General features: G+C 35.1%; 1 pseudogene; it reads left to right on the top strand.

Moving 5' to 3' along the window:
- Positions 1-14,336: 14,336 nt before the first annotated feature.
- LOC150035336 (uncharacterized) lies at positions 14,337-18,093 on the top strand (annotated as a pseudogene).
- The last annotated feature ends 3,420 nt before the right edge of the window (positions 18,094-21,513 follow it).

The raw sequence follows: 21,513 nt of genomic DNA, 5'->3' as shown, positions 1-21,513 counted from the left end.
ATTTAGATTTGTAGGTGAAAATTCAAGTTTTAAAAGAAAAGAAAAAAAAAATTAGTTGAGAATCCCACATTATTTAATTTTGAAAGATGATTCTCCTTCTTATATTCCTACCTTGGGTTATGGGTTTGGGCCCCATGGGGTACCCATGTTTTAGAGAGAGTGAGGAGATAGCCAAATATTAGTATGGTGGACATCCCACACGCACACATTGTCGTCCGTCCAAGCAAGCAAAAAAGAAAAATTATTATTATTATTTTACTTTTTATTTTTATTTAATTCTTCATTCAACAGCTCCACGTGTTGCAAGCAGAGGGCACCAGTCAAGACTTCTGTGCATTTTGTACAACTGCACGTTCATTGGTCATGCGTTCTGTGTCGTCTTCTAATGACCCTCGAGACTTATAAAAGGTGCAAGCTTTTTGGCATTTAGACACAATTCAATTCTTCATATTCTCTCTCACCCCCTTTCTTTCTTCCGTTCTCATTTTTAGAGCAAGTCAGTCTGAAGGGTGTGAGTTTTTTATCGGTCACGGTGCTACTCTGATCGAAACAAAATTATCTATTTTGTGCTATTTTTGTTGGGGATGATGCCCTAAAGTCTCGTGTCCTGTAGTTTGTAAACACATTTTGTATGAACGCTTGTGATGTATAATATTTGATATTTTCTTCACTACTTGACTTTGCACATTGGATGTTTTATTTGCTTTACCACAAACTAATAAACTAAAATCCTTGGTTGTCATTATGTAACTTAAGCATGTATGTGGTGACATACAAGTGGATCATGTCTTAAGTGATGACCATAGGTAACATGACCTCAATCTTGAGTGAGTTGGGAACTCCTGCCACTGAGGACGGTTCTTTGATTTGCAGGGGTGCGAGTGGCCAGGTCGCCGACTCAAACCTACAACTTTGGGGTTCATTTGATTTGGGAGTTGGGAACTCAGTTACATAAGATGGAATTCACTCCTTCCCCGAAACAGGGGTAAGTAGATAGATTGCTCTCTTGAGGGCTGATCCTAGGGCTTGAATGATGTGGCGCCACACACCTTCTTATGACCCGAGAGGTGTCCACACATAGTTGGACTATGTTGTATTATTCATTAGAGGGTTCAGTGGTACTAAAGGAGTAAGATGTAACTATAGGGGCAAAATGGTAAATTGGCCCAACTGTACTTACAAGCATCTGTGAAGGATTATCGTACTGATGATTGGTTATATCCGATGGACACAGAAATATATCTGTGGTAAGAAGAGTTCAGCTGTCGGTCTTTAGTGGAATGCCTGGCAGTTAATGGATGGTGGATCTCATGGCTAAAGAGTTTAGTCAGTTATTCACGTACCGTTGGAGCTTCAAGCCATAGGTCCATAAGGTCCCCTTGGTAGCTTGGATACAAGTTGAGAATCAGTTTTTGGATTAGTTTGAAATGTACAAATTGACAAGAATGAGTTCGATTATATATGATATGATTGAACTGGTTAATTATATATGATATGGTTGACTTGATGTATGAGATACATTAATTGGAGGAAAATGGATATAAATATGATTTATATCTAGTGGAGGAGAAAACACTATAGTTAATATATAATATTAAACTATAGGGTAATGAATATAATATGATTATATTCATTATTTTTTAATTGGACAGTTATGGGATAATTAGTCGCCGTCTTCTCTGTAACCATGCGTTAGTGGGAAGTTCCATTCGATTTTCGTAACTGAAGAATAAAATGAAAATTGTTTTCATTTTGAAAAGGACACGGTTAATTGCTCACGGTGTGTTTTGCTTTCTATCGCTTAGTAAATCAGAGCCTATATAATTGCTTGTGTTTACTAGATGATCGCTTACACACGCGCGTGCATCTACTATACGATTGCCTACCTTTTCTTAAACGATCACTTAGTGTCCAAGATTTACTCGTTTATCTTTTCCTACACGATCGTGTACTTCGCCTAAACGATAAAGTATCTTGTCTATACGATAGACATTGCCTTCTCCCACATGCTTGATCGTTGTGTACAATCTCTTTTCCTCCTCCCCTCTACTAAATCCGAACATAGCCTACTCTTTGGATTCTCACTCCGAGAATACTAAGGGTTCCAAGTGGTGGTGTCGTTTCCTTTCTTCATTTTTTCGTGTGGAGTCCATTCGTGGTAGACGATCGGGTATTACTGAACGATAGCTTATCGTTCCAACGAGAGCGAGAGCACTCTTTCGTAGAGAGAGCAAGATTTGCTGAGAAGAAAGTCTTCAACTGGTAAGTTTCCTTGTTCTCGTGTTTATTTATCTCTAAGCATGTGATAACGGGCATAAATGCACATTATCATAGTGCTAAATTCTTAAACAATGTTGGATTGCGTTGATGAAATATGATTAACTTGCATCCATTAAGCATTGTTTTCATGATATTGCGGTCGCATGCATTCAGCGCATTAGAACAGTTGATTTTTGTATTTTTGTGCAAAATATGCGTTAACGCAATGGAAAGATTGCGAACATAGGAATTCATTGGTCGAGTGCAACTTCACTGCAAGGCTTTGCGTTGATCATGCAAGCAAACATTCGCCCAAGAAGGATCGTTGTAATTTGGTCAGCACAACATGGTGGGCGCATCTGGGTGAAAGGCCAATTAAGAGTGATGGGACAGAAAGCTGATGACAGTCGAATCCAAATTAAGTTGACAATCGATAACGGTCACAAAGTACATTCAACTTTATCGATGATAATTATTCGGCGTATCAGTCAGGAATTAAAGTTGTCCCATCTGTACAACTAGGAGAGAGAAGCCGCCTTTCACCATGGATGCTCTATAAATACCAAAGGCATTCTTCAGAGAAGGGGTTAACCAGTTGATCAGTTCACGAGTTTAGCAGTTAGAAATTTCATACTTCAGTTCGCACTTCTTTAGTTTTCTTTCATTTTAAGGCGGACGTGAGGGAAGAAGTTGTGCCGGCAGATCGTTCCGATAAGCTTAGGAGAGCGCTGGAAGCTTCAAGGACAGAGAGAGGGCCGACGCCTATAGAAGCGGGAATATCTTTAGATCAGAATAGAGATTTCAATGTAAAAAGATTCGATCAGTAAGGAATTGCTACCAGGCTCTCTACCTTTACTTTCCATTGTCATTTTGTACTTAACTCATTTATAAAAATGGAATTTCCTTCTCTATATTTGTTCACTCTCTGTTATTCACGCATGAGTAGCTAAATTAGTTGAATGGATTGAGAAGCATTTAGCTAGCATAACTAGGGAATCTTCATTCTTTGCAATTATCTTGTTTATGTATGCTTCATTCGTCCATTAGAGATACTCGGGAGGGTAGTCTAAGGACAGGATCTAGACTTGGGAAGGTCAGGTTAGAATCTAGACTCGGAAGAGCCAGATTAGAACGCATAAACAAGAGATAGGCGCTTAGGAATGAGCACTATTTATTATCAACGCATCACATGCATCCTAGAGATAGGATATGATTGTATGCGGTTACCTTGCTTTCATGCATTTTGGATCATCGCATAGGACAAGAGTAGAGACTTAGGGATGAGCTCTATGGACATTTTGCATTCAACACATGCGTCCTAGATTTAGGAGCATCGCATTTACATTGAAAAATAACTTGTTCTGCATGGTTGTAACATGATCGCATAGTCTGATGCATTCCCAAGTAACGCTTGCTAAGGATCTTCTCAGCCCATTCATCGCATACTCATTGCATCTATCAACGCAACTGTCTTTTCTCAACTCCACCGCATTTGTTTATTTCTTTTTCATCAACGCAAACAACAAATCCAACACTTTATTTATTTATCCAATTACCGCAAAGTTCTTCATAAATATTACCAACGCAAACTGTTTTCACAAGTCCCTATGTTCGACCCTGGACTTACCAGGAAACTCAAAGGAATTTACACTTGGATTTCGCTGGGGAAACTTGAGTACACAACGCAATTCCATCAACGCGTATCATCCATATTTCCATTTCATAAAACCAGGCATCAAGTTTTTGGCGCCGTTGCTGGGGACTTCGGCAAAATAGAATGCTCACGGTAATTTTTTTGATTTCTTTGCAGACTCTCAATCTCTGACAAATTACGACTCGGAGATTAAGAGGACTTTTAGACGAAGATTAAGAGACCTCCAACAACAATAAGAAGGATCACCAAGAATGGCGGAATAACTAGCAGAAAGGGTCGCGAATGCGAACAATATGATGGCCAACCCCATCATATTGCGGTAATTTAGTAGTTTAATGCATATCTGTATTTGTGAATGTAAATGTGGAAATTCTGTCACATTGAAATGACTATGAATGCATATCTTAAGAACATGCATCGCATACTGCGTCCAAGGGATTTTAGTTATTGAATAATTTGACTTCTAATTTGCCGTTTCCGGGGACTTGGCAGCTAATTGTTTGTTGAGTTTGTGTCTCTACATAAAACTTTTTATCTTGGGAGTATTGCAGCTTGTGCGGCCAGGTTGCAAACAATATTGAAGTATAGGCGATGCGCTGGAAGTCAGTATTGACCCCAAGGTAGAAGGGCAATCGGTCGCAAAAGAGCTAAAGGTAATTCTAAGAACATGGTGGCCAACATGCGCCCAACAATTGTCGGAAGTTCCAAATTTCAGGGCATGATCCTTGACCCAAGCAGTTGAGAGCAATCTCTTGCATGGAAGACTCCTTACAGTGACAACACTCTTATTTTTTTTCAGGGACGTCTTCTACTCTATCTTTACTTTGCTTTCTTAGTATAGGTTATTTTTTATTTTCATTGTTATTTTGAATATATGGCTGCTTCCTTGGTTGTGGTACGTTTTCTCTTGTAGGTGCAACAATAATTCTCCTCGGTTCGTAGTTCAACAAAAGAATTCCTTTCACCCTTCAATGCATGACTTCAATCGCATGGATTCCAACGCACGAGTGCATGTGTTGTTTCGCCTAAGGTCTTTTCCTATTATCTTGTATGCTTTATCCTTTTGAAATTATTTCTTTCCCGATTGCATTGTTGTCCGATGTTTCTACGATGGTACGTATAGTTCACCGCATATTCTAACTAATCAACGCAAGGAATTCTTTACTTTTATTAGCTTCTTCAAATTTTGAAAGTCTTAAGTTTTATTTTATGCAAACCTTTGTTCAAACATTTATTATCGTATTCTTGTAATTTTGTTTTTAACTTTGCAGTCAGAACGCTGCCAACCTCTAAGTTTGGGGGTGACAGCGGTCTCGGAGAATTGCGTTCATTACATTGCGATCATTTGAAAAATAAAATTGAAGCGAGTTTTTGAGAATAATAACTCCACTGTCAACGCAATGGGGAAACCCATGTTGATAAGAGTTAAGCTGTGAAAGGCACTTGCTCGAAGTTGGATGCCCATATGACACACGTGTGGCAAGCCAAAACGAAGGCAAGTCTCCAGGATCAGCACAAAAGCGCAACTCCTCTGTCCGGCGCAAGCCAAATCAAACGAGACAAGAGTTGAGTTGAATATGAAACGCAACTGAATTTGGATGCTCGCATGACACACGTGGGGGTAAGCTAAAACAAGGGGCGTAACCAGGTTCAACGCCACATTTGAATAAGTCATCGCAAAGTTTTGAATTATTTTGACTAACGCATTCTCAAAAGCTAAACGCAAAATTGCGGTGAATGAATAAAAAGTTTTTGAGCAAAGGTTTGCTGGATCTAAAATTAGAAAAGATCTTTTTGAAGAAGCAGCCAAAGTGGAGGAGAGCTTTGCAGCGATGGTCAGAGGTGTGTGTAAATTATATTCTGAGAAGCTGGTCATCGCAAAGGAAAGCATGAAGGTAAGTTAGAATTTCTTGAGTATAACGCATGCTTGAGGACAAGCATGATTTTAAGTTTGAGAGTGTGATGACATGTAGAAATACATGTCATCTTAGGCCTTTTACTTAGAATTACGAAGGTTGTTAAGCAGAATATGCGGAAATTGTGCTAGGAATTCATGAGAAAATGAGTTTGCATCGATCAGCATGTTGAATCTCATCTAACCCGTTATTATGCGTTCAATGTTCTATTTTTGTAGCTAAAACAGGAAATGGACGCAAACGCGGAAACCGGACCACCGCATAGACGATCGCATGCGGAGAAACACTCCATCGCAAAGTCGAACGCGTCGATCAACACATGGATGTTACGGTAATCAATTGTATGCGTCCATCGCATGGGAGTTGCGCTCGTCCAACGATTGCGGTCATCGTGTAGAGTTGTGGTATTAAGAAAATGCGGTCATTGAATGATTGCGACTACGCGACAACGCATACTAATGGGAGCAATACAAGGTTGGTGGAATGAATGCATCAACGCATCTACCTCGAGAAAAACCAAAAGATGATGTTGACATTTCACCTACCACGTCGTTAGTGGAAGAGGTTCAGAAAGGACTAACACACCAAATGTCAGACTCAGAGCAGTCCAATTAATGTTGTCGGCGACCCAAGCTCTATAAATAGAAGACGACGAGCAAAAATTCAAGTTATCCGGGGATTACCCCTGCGATCCAGACAAAATGCATGAGAAGACGTTTGAGAGTTCTTCACCTCCTTCATCCATTCCGAGTGACGACCGGAGCCTTTGATCGAAGCTAGATCTCGAGAGAGTCAGCTCCTCCGCCCATCCATGATATCACCGGCAGCCTTGACGCACATCCGCTGGAAGCAAGTCTTTGCTTCTAGCCGGTTATTTCGTTTCCCTTTATTTTCTCATATTGTATTGTATGACATTTTGTGATTAAGGAATTAATGCAATTTATTTTTCAATGCATCTCTCTGTCTCCTTCGACTCCATCTCCATCTTCTTTGCTTAGCATCTTTACTTTCATTGCAACACTTAGTGGGATTGCTTGGGTATCGCATACTTAGTCATGTGGATTAGGGATATGAAACATGTAGCAACCCACCGAGAGGTGTGCGTTGCGTGAGTGTATGAGTAACCTTATCTGCTTAGTGTGAAGTTGCAGCAACGCCTGTCTATAGGCTAACGCATTGCTTGTCTATGAGTAAAGTCAGCAACAACCAACTGCTCGAGAGGGTAAGTGGTTGGTCGCATTAAGCAATGTATGCATTGGTCACTAGAGATAGGAACAATCTTAGGTCAGCAGAGTTCATGCAGTTACCTTGTCCTATGAGCGCATCATTCATCATTTAGACATACTTGGGAGAGTAGTCTAAAGCCCAAATCTAAGACTCGAGAGAGCAGATTGGAACGCATAGGTAAGAATGGGGATCTTAGAGATATTCTCTATTTGCTATTACATAGCATATGCACCCTACAGATTGGATATTGCATGCGTACAGGAAGTAGAATAAGGGGTTATGCGGCAGCCACGCTCATGTGCCGAGAGCTAGTGAGCTGGTTATGGAGGTCTAGGCAGGCATTGGCTTCTCGGCAATATTGCAGATACACCACATACGTTCTAGAGTTAGGTTCACGTGTGCGTAGCATGATTGCATGGCTTGCGTTGACTAAGGTTGCTCTTCCGGTCATTCTTAAGAGTTGCAATGAAATCATCTCCACATTTTATCTATTTTCCCATTCATTTATTTCATGACAAGAGTTGTCGTATCTCTACCTCTCATGCATATTCTCATTGCGTTGTCTATTAGATAGAAGTAGGAGTAGGGTTAACTTAGCAACCTCCCTTTCATTCTTTTATTTAAACCACTGCATGCACATCACCGCATTCATTGTGATACAAGTCTCTGTGTTCGACCTCGGATCATCCGAGAAACTTGCGTTCACATTATACTTGGCGTGAACGCAAGAAAACTTGTGACAAGACGCATGGTCATCGCATACATTTGTTAACGCATTATCATTCCAACGCATGACCATCGATACAACTATTAACGCATATCATAAGAACATGCATCGCATACTACGTCCAAGGGATTTTAGTTGTTGAATAATTTAAATGAGGGAGGGAGTTACAACTCCATTCCCCCTCTTCTTACGTGGGGTGGTTGCTGTATTTTGGTTTTTGAAAAGAGAGAAGAGAGTCTTCTTCTTAAAGTGATACACTGTAAGAAAGACAGAAATTATTCTGTGAGTTTTGGGTTGTTAGTGAATAATCTCAACTCTTCCTCCTCTCTACTGAAATCTATATTCCTTCATTCCAAAATAGTCAGAGCCCACCATTCCTGGGTTCTCTGCCTAATAATACCGAGGAAACAATCGTTGTAGTGTTTGGATCTTGATCGAGGGATACTTGAAGAAAGTCTTCAAAGATAAGGGTTTCTGAAACCCTATGTCTTTTTTTAACTTAGCATACTGTAATTTATGTAAATGCATATCTTGTTCTTTCTTTTCTATAAAAATTAATTTCTTTAAAGAATGGTGTTTGGGATGATTTGCTTTCATTCAAGATTCCCTTTAATATGGGTTCTATCAATTGGTATCAGAGTCAAGTTTGTTGGTTTACTGATCCCAAATTTCATTTCTTATTGAATCAATTTCACAAAATGGTAGGCTTATTGAGTTGGCAATTTGGCCATTCTCACCCATACAAATCAAAGGATCGTCTTCATGAGCAGAAGTTCAGAACTCACTTGAGATTCAGGTCATGTCACCTATGGTCATCCTAGTGAAATGTGAGTCTCTATTATTAACGGCGTTATATAAAGAGAGTAATCATTTCGTGATCGGATCTTATGCAAACTCTTTGTATAAGATACCCCGTTCACATGTCTCTACATGAATGATCAGGATCAGATTATTTGTAGCACTTTACAAGACTTGTAACACCTACAAAGCGGACCATATCTGTAGTGTCACCAGGATAAGGTATCCAGCTTTATCCATCGACTACAGACCGTTTAGGTTATTATTTAAACAAGTTTCACTTGTATGTCTCTACATACTTGTTTAAATTATATAAAATAACCTAGGATCTTAGTTTATTCGATTGAGTATATGTTTATAAAATAACACTTATGTTATTAACAATAATATGTCTAAACAAAGTTTACAAACTACGAGATTACAAGGAGATTTAGGACACCAATCCGAACAATCTCCCACTTGTCTTAAAGCTTAGAGAGCCTAATGTATAATACAAATAAAGTACAGAATCACAATAAACTAGGGCATACACTATACCCCAGTAGCAGGGTTACCTTAGGTCATCGAATTTAAATAGTCAGTTTTAACAATAAATGGTCGTTATAAAGAAAAGTGACTATTTCGTGGTTCGGTCTTATGCAAACATCTTTTGCATAGTTTTCCCCCACTCACATGTTTATACATGAACGACTTTGAGATCACATTATTAGTATCAATATACAAAGCAAGCTGCATCCATAGTGTCTCCAAGATAAGGTACCCAACTCTATCCATATACTTATAGACCTTTTTGGCTATATACTATAACTTGATGCTCTTTTATGTCTCTACATAAAGTCAAAGTTTTCATGTTACAGCCATGGGTTAGTTTATTAGATTTGCAATTCAATAACATCTTTATTGAAATAAATTCAATAATATCTTTATTGTGAATAGAATATTTAATGTTTACAAACTGTGAGTTTTAGGACATTGCCAATAGTTTTTTAATTGACCTCAATCTAACTAACTGCATCCTCAATCTAACTATAACCTGATGTTTTATAAGCATTTTTCTCCTTTGAAAGTTTTTGAACCGTGCGAACCTTGTTCGTTGGTTTCGTGATGCAAGCTTAAGAGTGTATTGTATAAAATAATTGGAAAAATAAGTGTAAATGTGAATGATGCGTGATGCATTTATGATGCGTTTATGATGCGTTATTTGCGCGTTGATGCGTTAATGATGTGCAACAGGACGCATGTCACTCCTTTATAGGGATTCAAGTTTTCCTGAATTAGATCCAAGTATAAATCCAACTCAAGTTCCTGGTAAGTCCAGGGTCGAACTCAGGGATTCAGATTAAAGCTAACACAGACCTTGCATTGTAACTGTTGTAGAACTGTCCTAAGTGAATGTAGAAATGAGTTATTTACACTAAGCTGTTGTGTGCGTGCAAGAAAATACAAAAGGCTCAAGTAGAGAATAAGGGGTCGTGTGAAAATGGAGTTTGATGTAAGTGATATGCGTCGATCTAAGTTAGATGTACACGAACAAGAATATTATGCGAATGAGATGAGATGTACACGAACAAGAATATTATGCGAATGAGATGACTTGTTTATCTCCGTTTATACGTTAGACTTCTATTCGACACTTCTCAATGCGAATGTCATACAATATCTATCTCTAGGATGTATGCGTTAGTCACAGGATGCAATAAAACACTAGTGCATTTATCTCTAGATGTACTAAACGTTTCTAACTTGATGCTGGCTTACTTATTCTCTCGAATAATTTAAGCTAAAGCTACTTTTACCAATTGATTTTGTTGGCTTAAGCATTTCGAAGTGGAATTTTGCATGAAGTTATAGATGCATCCAATATAAAACAAGAAATAAACAGTGGCGAAGTATGATAGATCAAATATGTGAATTTATAAAGAAACTGATTGTCTTTACAAAACTAACACTTAATCAAATGAGAAGATGAAAACGATAAGTAAGATGAAATGAAAGGAGTCAAGCCGCAGAGTACAATCTCTTATCCTCTTTGGCTCAATTCTAGTTCGTGTACAACCACTTGTGGAAGAATTGGAAGAAAGTTCTCTCTTGAGCTTAGCTTTCTCCGCTCCTTGATCGGCGATGGTGGTGGTTCTCTTCCCTCTTGTTCTTCTCGTCACCACAGCATAGCTCTAAGGTCTCAAAATTTCAAAATTATGCAATGAGCTAAAAGATCCGTTCATCTGGTGGGATTTCTTTTATTTATAGGCGTCGGTCTTCTCCAATTTGATGATGGGCAGCATTAAATTCCATACCCTGGTCAGCCGCCTGACACTCAGAATATTTGTTGAGATCCTACAATATCATGTATTAGTGTCGCAGTATTTTAGCAATAAACATTCTTTTGCATGAGTTTGATAGTGTTCGAGTAATTCCATGCGTTTTCTCTAAAAAAGATGAGATTTTATCATTAAAGACCCTAATTGTTCCAACTTTTGAGCCACAATAACTTGTATTTCTACAAGTTATCAAACCTCATCCCAGTTTGTTAGATATTATGAGATTGACAATATTTGTTTTTAGGTTCACATATGTTATAAAAAATGTCATTGCATTGGTGGTTTTAGCAAAGGAATGTTCTTCGAAAATGCAGATTATGCAAAATACTTTCTCATCGGGATTTTCCTTCTGCAACATTACTTGTCGATTCTTTTCTTTTTTTCAATGTGCGACTGTTAGGGAAGTTAGGGTTGCTCGTATGGAAGATAGTTTTGGTCTTAGGAGGAGCTTAAAATATTCTTCAATGATACTACTACTTAGGGGGAACCTAAGTTTCCGTGAAAGAGAGTCTCAAACCTAGGGAGAGCTTACTTGTACGATTGAGTGATAAAGTTGTTTGAGAGTCCCTGTAATTGTGTTATCATTACAGATAAGAATTGTGTTGTAATTGCTTATCATTGATATTAGTGAAGTTATCTTTCTTGGACACACTACCCCCAGACGTAGGTGATTTACACCAAACTGGGTTATCAATCTTTTGTGTCCATTTATCTCTTGATTATTTCTTGTAATTGTTATGTGGAATGTTGTAAAATTGTAGGTAACATAGTTATCATGTAGTAGTCAACTCCTTTTTTTGTTGTTACATTTTTTAATCTCAACATATATATTTGCGAGCACAGTTCTGTAAATGTCGTTTTCTAGATCATCTCAATCAACTTTTTCACTAAGTATTCAACTAAATTTGGACGACCATGGATTTTGCGTCCATTTAGTCTAAAAAACCCATACAACCTTATTTGGTTCAATATTCACCTCTCACTACTTCCATTGCTTCCTCAAACCATCTTGCACTGACTAAAATGCTTTATCAAGCACCCAAAGATTTAGATATGAGGCTCTATATCATAATCCCACCCCATCATTTCAAAGTATTAGTAACCTTTTTCAACTAATTCTCCATTAGTACAAGCATTCAACACACCCACCAAGGTAACCTGTCTGGCTTTATGCCATCTCCACATTGAACCAACTATGGAAACAAATCAATTGCACTTCCACTATGGCCATGGAGTGCAAGACATTTTATCAAAGAATTCCATGATGTCAATCTTTTTAAAGTAATCATGTAAAAAACTCTCCTCGCAACTTTCAAATTGCCACATTTCTCATACTTATCTAGCAATGCACTTACTAAGATAAAGCTATTGAGAATTCTACCCTAAATCTCGTGGTTTGTAATGTATAAACGAAATTCATTTATTTAATAAAACAAGGAGTTATTTGATTTGGCATTTAGATTTGCATAACTTAATCCAATAAACTAAGATCCGAGGTTATTTTATGTAACTTAAACATGTATGTGGTTGACATATATGTGGACCATGTTTAAGTAATAACATAAATGGTCTGTAGTATATGGATAAAGTTGGGTGTCTTATCCTTATGACACTACAAACATGACTCACTTTGTAATTGTTACAAACGATGTGATCTTAATCATTCATGTAGAGACAAGTTAGTGGAAGTATCTTATACAAAGAGTTTGTATAAGATCGGACCACAAAATGATTTGTGTATCTTTATCACACCATTACTTGAATAGATTAACATTTCGATAGGATGACGATAGGTGACTTGACCTCAATCCTGGGTGTGGGTTAAGAACTTCTTTCTATGAGGGCAATCCTTTAATCTGTATGGGTGAGAGTGGCCAGTTTTGCCGACTTAATAAGCCTGCCATTTTGGAGATTTATTTGAGTAGGGAGCTGGAAACATAGCTACACAAAATGGAATTCACTCCTTCCCATCTTAAGGGTAAGTAGATAAATTGCTCCTTTAAAGACTGATTTCAGGTCTTAAACAATGAGGCGTCTCACCTTCTCACAAGCCTGAAAGGGGTTTTGTTTATAGTTAGACTATAACTAATTGTTCATTAAAGGGATCAGTGGTACTTAAGGAGTTAGATGTATCTACAATGGTAAATCAGTAATTTAACCCAACTGTAGCTACGGAAGTTTTGTGAATGGTCGACTTACTATTGATTGGTTATATCCATGGACACAGAAATATATCTACAGTGTGAAGAGTGAAATTGTGTGCCTTTAGTGGAGTGGTCTACAGTTGATGAATGTTGATTAATTAATTAATCTTGTATCATTGGAGTTTCTAATCTATAGGTTCAATAGGTCCCCTTGCTAGCTCATGAAGAATAAACACAAGGAATAAATTATTTTAGAATAATTTGAATTGTTCAAATTATTTAAGGAAAACTTTATGTTAATACAAATAATATAAAGTATAATTTATATTGATACAATATTATACATTGTTAATTATAATTATGATTTATAATTAATATTATGTATAAGAGAAATAAATATATATATATTATAAATTTATAGCCGGTGTTGTTTTTATTACAAAAAATAAAAAATAAATATATAGTCTTTTTAAAAACTATTTTCATATATAAACTATTTTCAAAAATACGTTTACCTTTTTTTTTATTCCTAAAATAACCTTTTTCTCCCCTGTCTTCATCATCATTCTTCTCCCCCTTCTTCTTCATTGCTTTCTTTATGTATTTGTGTTTTTTCACCGTGTCGCTTCATCATCGACGTATTTAGTCTCCCGCTTCTTCTACATCTATCTCGAGCTAATGTGCGTTTTCCACGTACATCTTCTCTATTCTTCGCTGCTCGATTCTGAGAGGAACAATTGATCAGTTTTCTACTTGCGATTTCTTTTTTCTACGTTCGATTTGGTATTTCAAATCATGATTGGTATTTCTTACTCGTGATTTTATATTGTTTCATCCTTTTCTTATATGATTCTTTCTCCCATGTTTAGATATCCTTCCTCCGTTTTTTATTCGATTTCATCCAGGTTTTTAATTTTTTTTCCTTTGTCCTTTTTTATGTTTCATTGATTTTACTTGAAATATGCTCAGTTTTTTATTCGATTTCCTCAGTTTTCTCGTTTGATCTACTTTAATTTTTTATTTGAGTCTTCATAACTTAATTTCTATTTTGTTTATATTTAGGTTTTTTTTCCAATCAATCATAAACTTCCTATCACTGATATTAGTAATCATAAACCTATCACTGATATTAGTAATCATGAACCTATCACTGATATTAATCTAATGATGATAGATACATATCATAGTGTATCAATGATATTAGTCTATCACTTATAGATATTGTTTTCTATTTATTCTACTAGTGTAGAATGTCATGAGTTTAATTGTTGTTTCTTGCAATGATTTGTAAATATGATTAAACTTGCAATACTGGTGTTTCATAGTGGACAATGGGATGATAAACATAATTACTTGAATTACAAGACTAAAGGTGTATTGGTCGATGAGGTTATGTGTTTTGAGAGTTTTGTGAGTTTGATATTAAAGGAAATTCAATTGGATGCATCTATTTCTTCAATACAATTATTGATCTTATTGGATTTTGGTATCAATGGAATTCAAACTGTGGTTGAAATTCATGAAGATAACGATGTTGCTTGGTTTCTGAATTTAGTTAAAGAACAAAGTACAAGACATCCATTAGTTGTTCATGCCATTGATATTCTTTTAGAAGGAGTTTCCAATAGTGGATTTGATAATTTTTTATGTGTTGTGTCTTCTTCTTCTCCCATTAGTGATGATTTTAACATCCTAATGGATTTTCATATTAGTAGCTTGTCTTCTACATTTGATTTGAAAGAGAATGATATGTTTGCTAGTAAGGAAATAGTATCAAAGTCTTTTTACTACTTAACTATAAAGAACAACTTTGAGTTCAAAACTGTGAGATCAAATTCTAAAGCAATTGTGTTAAAGTGCTCCCAAGAAGATTGTCAATGGTACATTCGTGCATCTCATTATAAGGGTAGGGAACTATGGAAACTTAGGAAGTATATTGCTAATCATAGTTGTTCTATAAATGCTATTTAAACTTCTCATAGACAAGCATCTTCATCATTGATTGATGATTGTATGATAAAAGATTTTAGCCATTGTGACCATTTGATTCTGATGATATTATGATTCATATGCGTACTAAATTTGGGGTAAATCTTAGCTACTATAAATCTTGGAAGGTGAAAGAATATACTATGAAGTCATTGAATGATGATGCAAAAAAATCTTATTCCTTAATCCCATAATTTCTTACGAAGCTAAAAGAAATGAATCCAAGTTTGTTTTTTTATCCTATCCTTTATATATCATCAATCAAGTTTTCAATGAGTATGTAATCAGTATTTGATAGACTTGTTTAACTGATATAGTCTATCAATGATATTGATCTATCAATGATAAGTCTTATTGTAACTGAGTATATCATTAGTCTATCACTGATATTTGGTCTATAAGTGATAGATCCATCGTAAAACGGAATGTAATTATTCTTTGATGTATCTTTTTTTTTATCTTATTGCAGGTTCGTTCACTACTTATGAAACTGATTTTGAGGTACATTTTAAGTATTGTTTTATGACAATTGGATCATGTATTGAGAGGTGGAAATATTGTGGGCCAAACATATTAGTTGACGGCACCTTTTTGAAATGTAAATATGGTGGAACTCTTTTGATGGCATCAACAATGGATGGTAACAATCAAATTTTTCCTCTTGCCTTTAGTATTGTAGACTCCGAGAATAATGCATCATGGAGATGGTTTTTTGATAATATAAAGAGAAGTTTAGGGGATCGATAAGGTTTAGTTATTATATTTGATTGACATTTAAGTATTCCAAAAGGTGTTCAAAACGTTTTTCCAACGGCTAAATATTGTGTTTGTTTGCAACACCTTTGGAGAAGTTTGAAGTTGACATGTACGGACTCTTCTATTGATAATATAAATTTTAGATGTGGAAAAGCATATACTAATGTTGATTTTAAGCTGAATATGAGATGGATGGAGGCTATATATCCTTGCATACAAGATTACCTTAGTAATGTTGGTTTCGAGAAGAGGGCTCGTGCATATTGTAGAAGGAGAAAATATCAGATGATGACTACAAACATTTTAGATGTTGGATTGTATCAGCAAACAGCGGAAGCAACAAGAATCAATAAGCACTCTAATTCATTAATTTTGGCAGAGACTAAAGCATGCTCTTGCAGAAACAAGTAGGTTTCAAGTCATACTTTTGTAGAACTTCTTCAAAGCTCGATTCCAGCTGTAGATTTCTCCAAATCTTGTTGTAGACCACCTCAATATCTTCTCCGCTATTCTCTTGGAGCTCTAGATTGAGTTGTGGGACTCAAAATAAGCTTGAATGAAATGGAACTTTGAGAAGAACTCACAGCAGCAACCCACTTGAAGAATACCTTCTTCACCACGAATTTTTCAGCAAAAATTATATCGATTGCATGCCTCAATTCCACTCCAATCTTCTAAATATATTGAAGACTATCATGCAAAGAAGATGGCTGCATGAGATGCAACTCATGCTTGGAGTTATTGAAGCCAAAGTTTATGGGTTTTGTGTGAGCTACTTTGAAGATGAAATGGAAAATCCCATAAATCCATTTTGTGTTATTTTATCTTTTTCAAATTTTTTTAATTGATTTCAAAAATCAATTTGTTTTCTAAAATTGAAAATATTATTAATTTTACAAAATTAATTTCATAAATTAATTTTTCTAATAAAATTAATAAATAATTATTTAAACAATTTAAATAATTCTAATTAATTTTACACAAATCCACCTTCATATATTTAAATCATATTTAAATATTAATTCTCCAATTCCGTTTAATTCTTAAAATTAAACATGTAATTATATCTCATATAATTACTAATTCATTTAATTCTAATTTGAATGTTTCAAATTAACTTATCGCGCTACTTTAAAACTAATCCATTTACGAGCTAGTAGGGGAACTTCGCGAACCTACAGATCATGGGCTCCAACATCCGAGATTAATTGGCTAAACTCATTACACCGAATTAACCCCCACTCGTCAACTAATGGGTCACTCCACTAAAGCCCATAGTTGAACTCCCTTCATTATAGATATATTATGTCCATTCGATATAACCATGATTAGTAAGTTAACCCTTCATAAGCTATTTGTAATAACGGTTGGGTCAAATGTCTGTTTTACCCCCAAGATTACCTTTTGTTCCTTAAGTCCCACTGATCCTCTAATGAACAATTGATTTGTGATCCAATCAACAAACTAAGTCCCTCTCGAGCCAATGAAAGGGTGGGGTCCCTTGTTCAAGACTCATAATCAGCACTTAAGGGAACAACCTCTCTACTATCCCTAACAGCGGGTAGGAGTGAATTTCTTCTTGCACCCTATGTCTCCAGCTATATATTCGGTCTTACCCCTGAAATGGGAGTTTATTGAGTCGGCGCTATTGATTCAACCCTCACCTATGAAAATCTAAGGATAATTCCGAATAAACAGGAGTTCATAGTTAGCTCAGGATTAAGGTCAAGTTACCTAGGTCATCGCTTTGAAATTGTCTGTCTTAAACAGTAAACAATGTTATAAAGTAAGAGTGACTTATTTTGTGGTCCGATCTTGTACAAAACCCATTTGCACATGACGCCACAACTCCTCATGTCATAATATGTACGAATTAGGATCACTTCGTTTGTAGCACTTTACAACTCTTTATAACAACTATAGAGTAAGCTGCATCCAGTAGTATTACTAGAATAAGGCACCCAACTTTATTCATATACTATAGATCATTTTGACTATTTACTCAAACTTGATCCACTTTTATGTCTCCACATAAAGTTCAAGTACTCATATAATAGTCAATGGCCTTTTAAGTTTATTGGATTTCTCATAAGTAATACATATATTCAATAACAACTTATTGAATTTTCAGAATAAGTTTTATTGTTTACAAACCACGAGTTTTAGGACATAAAATCCAACATTAGAATGTTTAAATGTAGTTTTAAAAGAGCTTAGAGATTTACCTGTGCATCACGACTCGATTCAATTAGAAAATTACTTCAAAAATGGTTTTATGATAAAAGTAATGTTGCATATTGTATGAAATCTGTTTTAAGTAACTAGGTTGGGGGGAAATTAAGAATACGTCATCAGATATCAAGAAGCTTCACGGTAAGAGTTACTTGTTTTCATGGGTAATATTGCACATTTGTCAGTGATTGAGTTCTATCAGTGATACACTTCTATCACTAATAGACTCAGATAGTTGGATCTTAATTAATTTCTCATCTATGTGTCATTTTTCTCAGGTTAATGCAATTAATGATGTCGAATTTCAAGTGATTGATGGAAGCAATCACTTTATGGTATATTTAGATTCCAAATCATGTACCTATCGTGTTTGGGATCTTAATGAAATTCCATGAACCCACACACTTGCTGTAATTCGTGGATGCAACATGGATACTTACTCATTTGTTCATAAGTATTTTTTTACAAGTACTTTGATTTAGTGTTGTGCTGATTCTGGTAGTTCAGTTGGTAATGATGCTAATCGAAAGCCTATAGGGATTGACATGAGTATATTACATCCAGTTGTTAAGCATCCAGTAGGCTAACCTAAAAAACAAATAATATTATCAATTGGCAAGGAAAAAAGTCAGACAAAGTGCAATCGTTATCGTCATGTTGGTCATAATTGTAAAACGTGTAAATTTCCACCATTTATACAATGATGCAACATTTACCAACAATGTGATCTTTATAAATGTGAACATGTAGGTTGCCAACATTTTTAGAATGTCGTAGGGTTTGTCATTTTTACCATTGGTTTGATTGTTATATTGTTCATACGAACATAACATTCTGCTTGGGAAATATAGAAGTTTTTTTTTTCCATTTTTTGTTAATAGTATATATATTCGATTTTCTTCTCATTCAATGTGAAGTAATGTCAAAAGTACAAAATTTAGTCCCTTAAACTTTTTCTCTATACAAAGTATAGAATTTTCCAACATATTTTTATAGAATAAAAACACAAAATCAAGTACATATGAAAGAAAGTAACATCAATTTCTAGTATTGTCACTGTGTTTTCTATCACTGATATTGATCTATCATTGACATTGATGTATCACTGACCATCCATTAAATAATACCAAGAGTTTAATTCATAGAACTTTAAATAGAAAGCAGAAAGGGACATAATTTGCACTGACTCAACTAACGATCCAACAATTTCCTATATTTATATGACAAAAAGAACTCCGTAGGAAGTTTTTATGAGTAATTTTAAGCAATTTCACTTTGATTTCTATTACAAATATTGGTCTGCTATTGACATTGATATATAACTTATGACCCATTACATAATTACAAGAGTTTGGTCCTTACAACTTTAAAATAGAAGCACAAATGGATATAATTTACACTGATTCAACTAATGATCTAACAATTTCCTATATTAATATGACAAAATGAACTACATATAAAGTCTATCATGGATCGTTTCTATCACCGATATGTTTCTATCACTGATACTACTAATGTATTCACGAAAACTAGGGTATCATATCCCACATCCCACAATATTAAAATACTGAAATATCCACAAAAACTAAGGTCTAATAGCCACAACATTAAACTAAGTCACAACTACATAATTACATCTGAGAGATTTTTAGGTCAAAATTAGGGTTAATGTCCTTGATTCTAGGAGAATTTCTTGTTTGTTTTGGAAAAGCTTTCTTTTGATCTTTTGCATTCTTTTGGTCCTCTGCATTCTTTTGGTCATTTGCATCCTTTTGTTCTCTTGCAATCTTCTCGTCATTTACATTCTCCAACATCTTCTTTGACGGTTTAGGTTGTCTTTTTTATCTAACATTTTCAGCATTCATCGTTGTATTTACCTTTTGTTGAATAACCTAAAATGTCAATACTTAATTATAATTTTATAAATATATATTGAGTCTAAAAATCATAAAACAATATAAAGAATGTGACAATTGTTAAACCTTCACTTTTTTTGCTTTGTCATGCACCATTTTTTTTACCTTTTTTCATGTCCATTGACTTCTTCCTCCTTGTCTTCAATCTTTTGTGAATATATTATATAAGTGTACTAATGCACAAATTTGTAGATGTCAAAATACTTTTTTTATGTTACTGTTGGACTCCAATAAAAAGATGACAACATTATATCCGTGATAGAAACCTATCACTGATAGATTTTAATGAGCAGCACATTTGAAGTCTATAAAAAAACAGAATAGTAATGACCTACTATTTAACTATATGAGTACCTTTTTTCCTTTAGCAATAGTGGTTTCTTCTATTTCATTCTCTTTCTCACGACTTTGTTCGTGCTTCTGTAGATATTAGTATATCGTTGGATTCCAGTAAACTATATGTACTTTATATAGTCTATCATTAGGAAAAAAAAAACAAAAAAGTAAAAGAACTAAAAGGGTTTAATAATTTTACCTCTTTCTCTTTGACATAAGTAGTTGTTTATACAACTACTTTATCATATTAGCATCAACATCAACATCAACATCTAGCATTTCTAGACTCACAGATGAAGGATGATTCTTGTCAAAACATTCTTGAGATTGTCTTTCACTTTGACATTTGTATGCGACCTTCTACTTTATAATTTCCATTAGAGAATGTAACAAAGTGAGAATATCCTTTTGTCCTTTTTAAGATCTTCAAAATCTTCTTTGTGTTGTCTTTTAAGACTTTCAATATTAAGAAGATATTCTTTCTCCGATCTTTTTATCTTTTTCTGCAACATTTTCTCCTTCCTCCAATCTTTTTTTCTCCATTTCCATATATTTTTTGAAGTATTTTGATGTCATTTCTTCTTTTAATGCAACAATAGGAACTAAATGGAGCTGAAAACATAATATTTAATTAGTATTGTATACAGAATACCTTCTTTCTATGAGATTTGAAAATACTCAAATAATCATAGTTAGGAGTTATCATTAACATAGTTTAATGAGATCATATCAGTGATATGGACTTATCACTGATAGATCAATATCACTGATATAGTCTATCTATATAGGGCTGTTTGGGGCATTGAAATAATATAGGATGTGGAGAGTTTTGATGTTTGGAGAGTTCTGATGTTTGAGGAGTTCTGATTGAGTATGAACGAGAGTATGATCGAGTATGTTCAAGCACTGAGATGATATACGATACATGGAAGGAAAATGATGGTGAGATACAAAACACGTTCCAAAAATGGGCCCATAAATAATTAAAATCAGTGAGATAGGATAATGGACCTCCAAACACTGAGATGATATAGGATGTGGGGATATACCATCTCATGTTGGGCCCCCAAACAACCCCTTTGTAATATTGGTCTATCATTGATAAACTATGTTGCTGATAGACTCATTCCCTACATTTATTTGTGTGTTTCAATAGATAAATACGTCTATCACTAATATTTGTTTATCACTGATAGACCAATATCATTGATAGACTTATATCACAATTACTAATGGAAAAA

The sequence above is a fragment of the Benincasa hispida genome, chromosome 6 (assembly GCF_027475165.1).
Source record: "Benincasa hispida cultivar pf3 chromosome 6, pf3_genome.v1.1, whole genome shotgun sequence".
Taxonomy (NCBI): domain Eukaryota; kingdom Viridiplantae; phylum Streptophyta; class Magnoliopsida; order Cucurbitales; family Cucurbitaceae; genus Benincasa; species Benincasa hispida.
The sequence above is the reverse complement of the archived record's forward strand: the minus strand, read 5'-3'. Positions and strand labels throughout refer to the sequence as shown.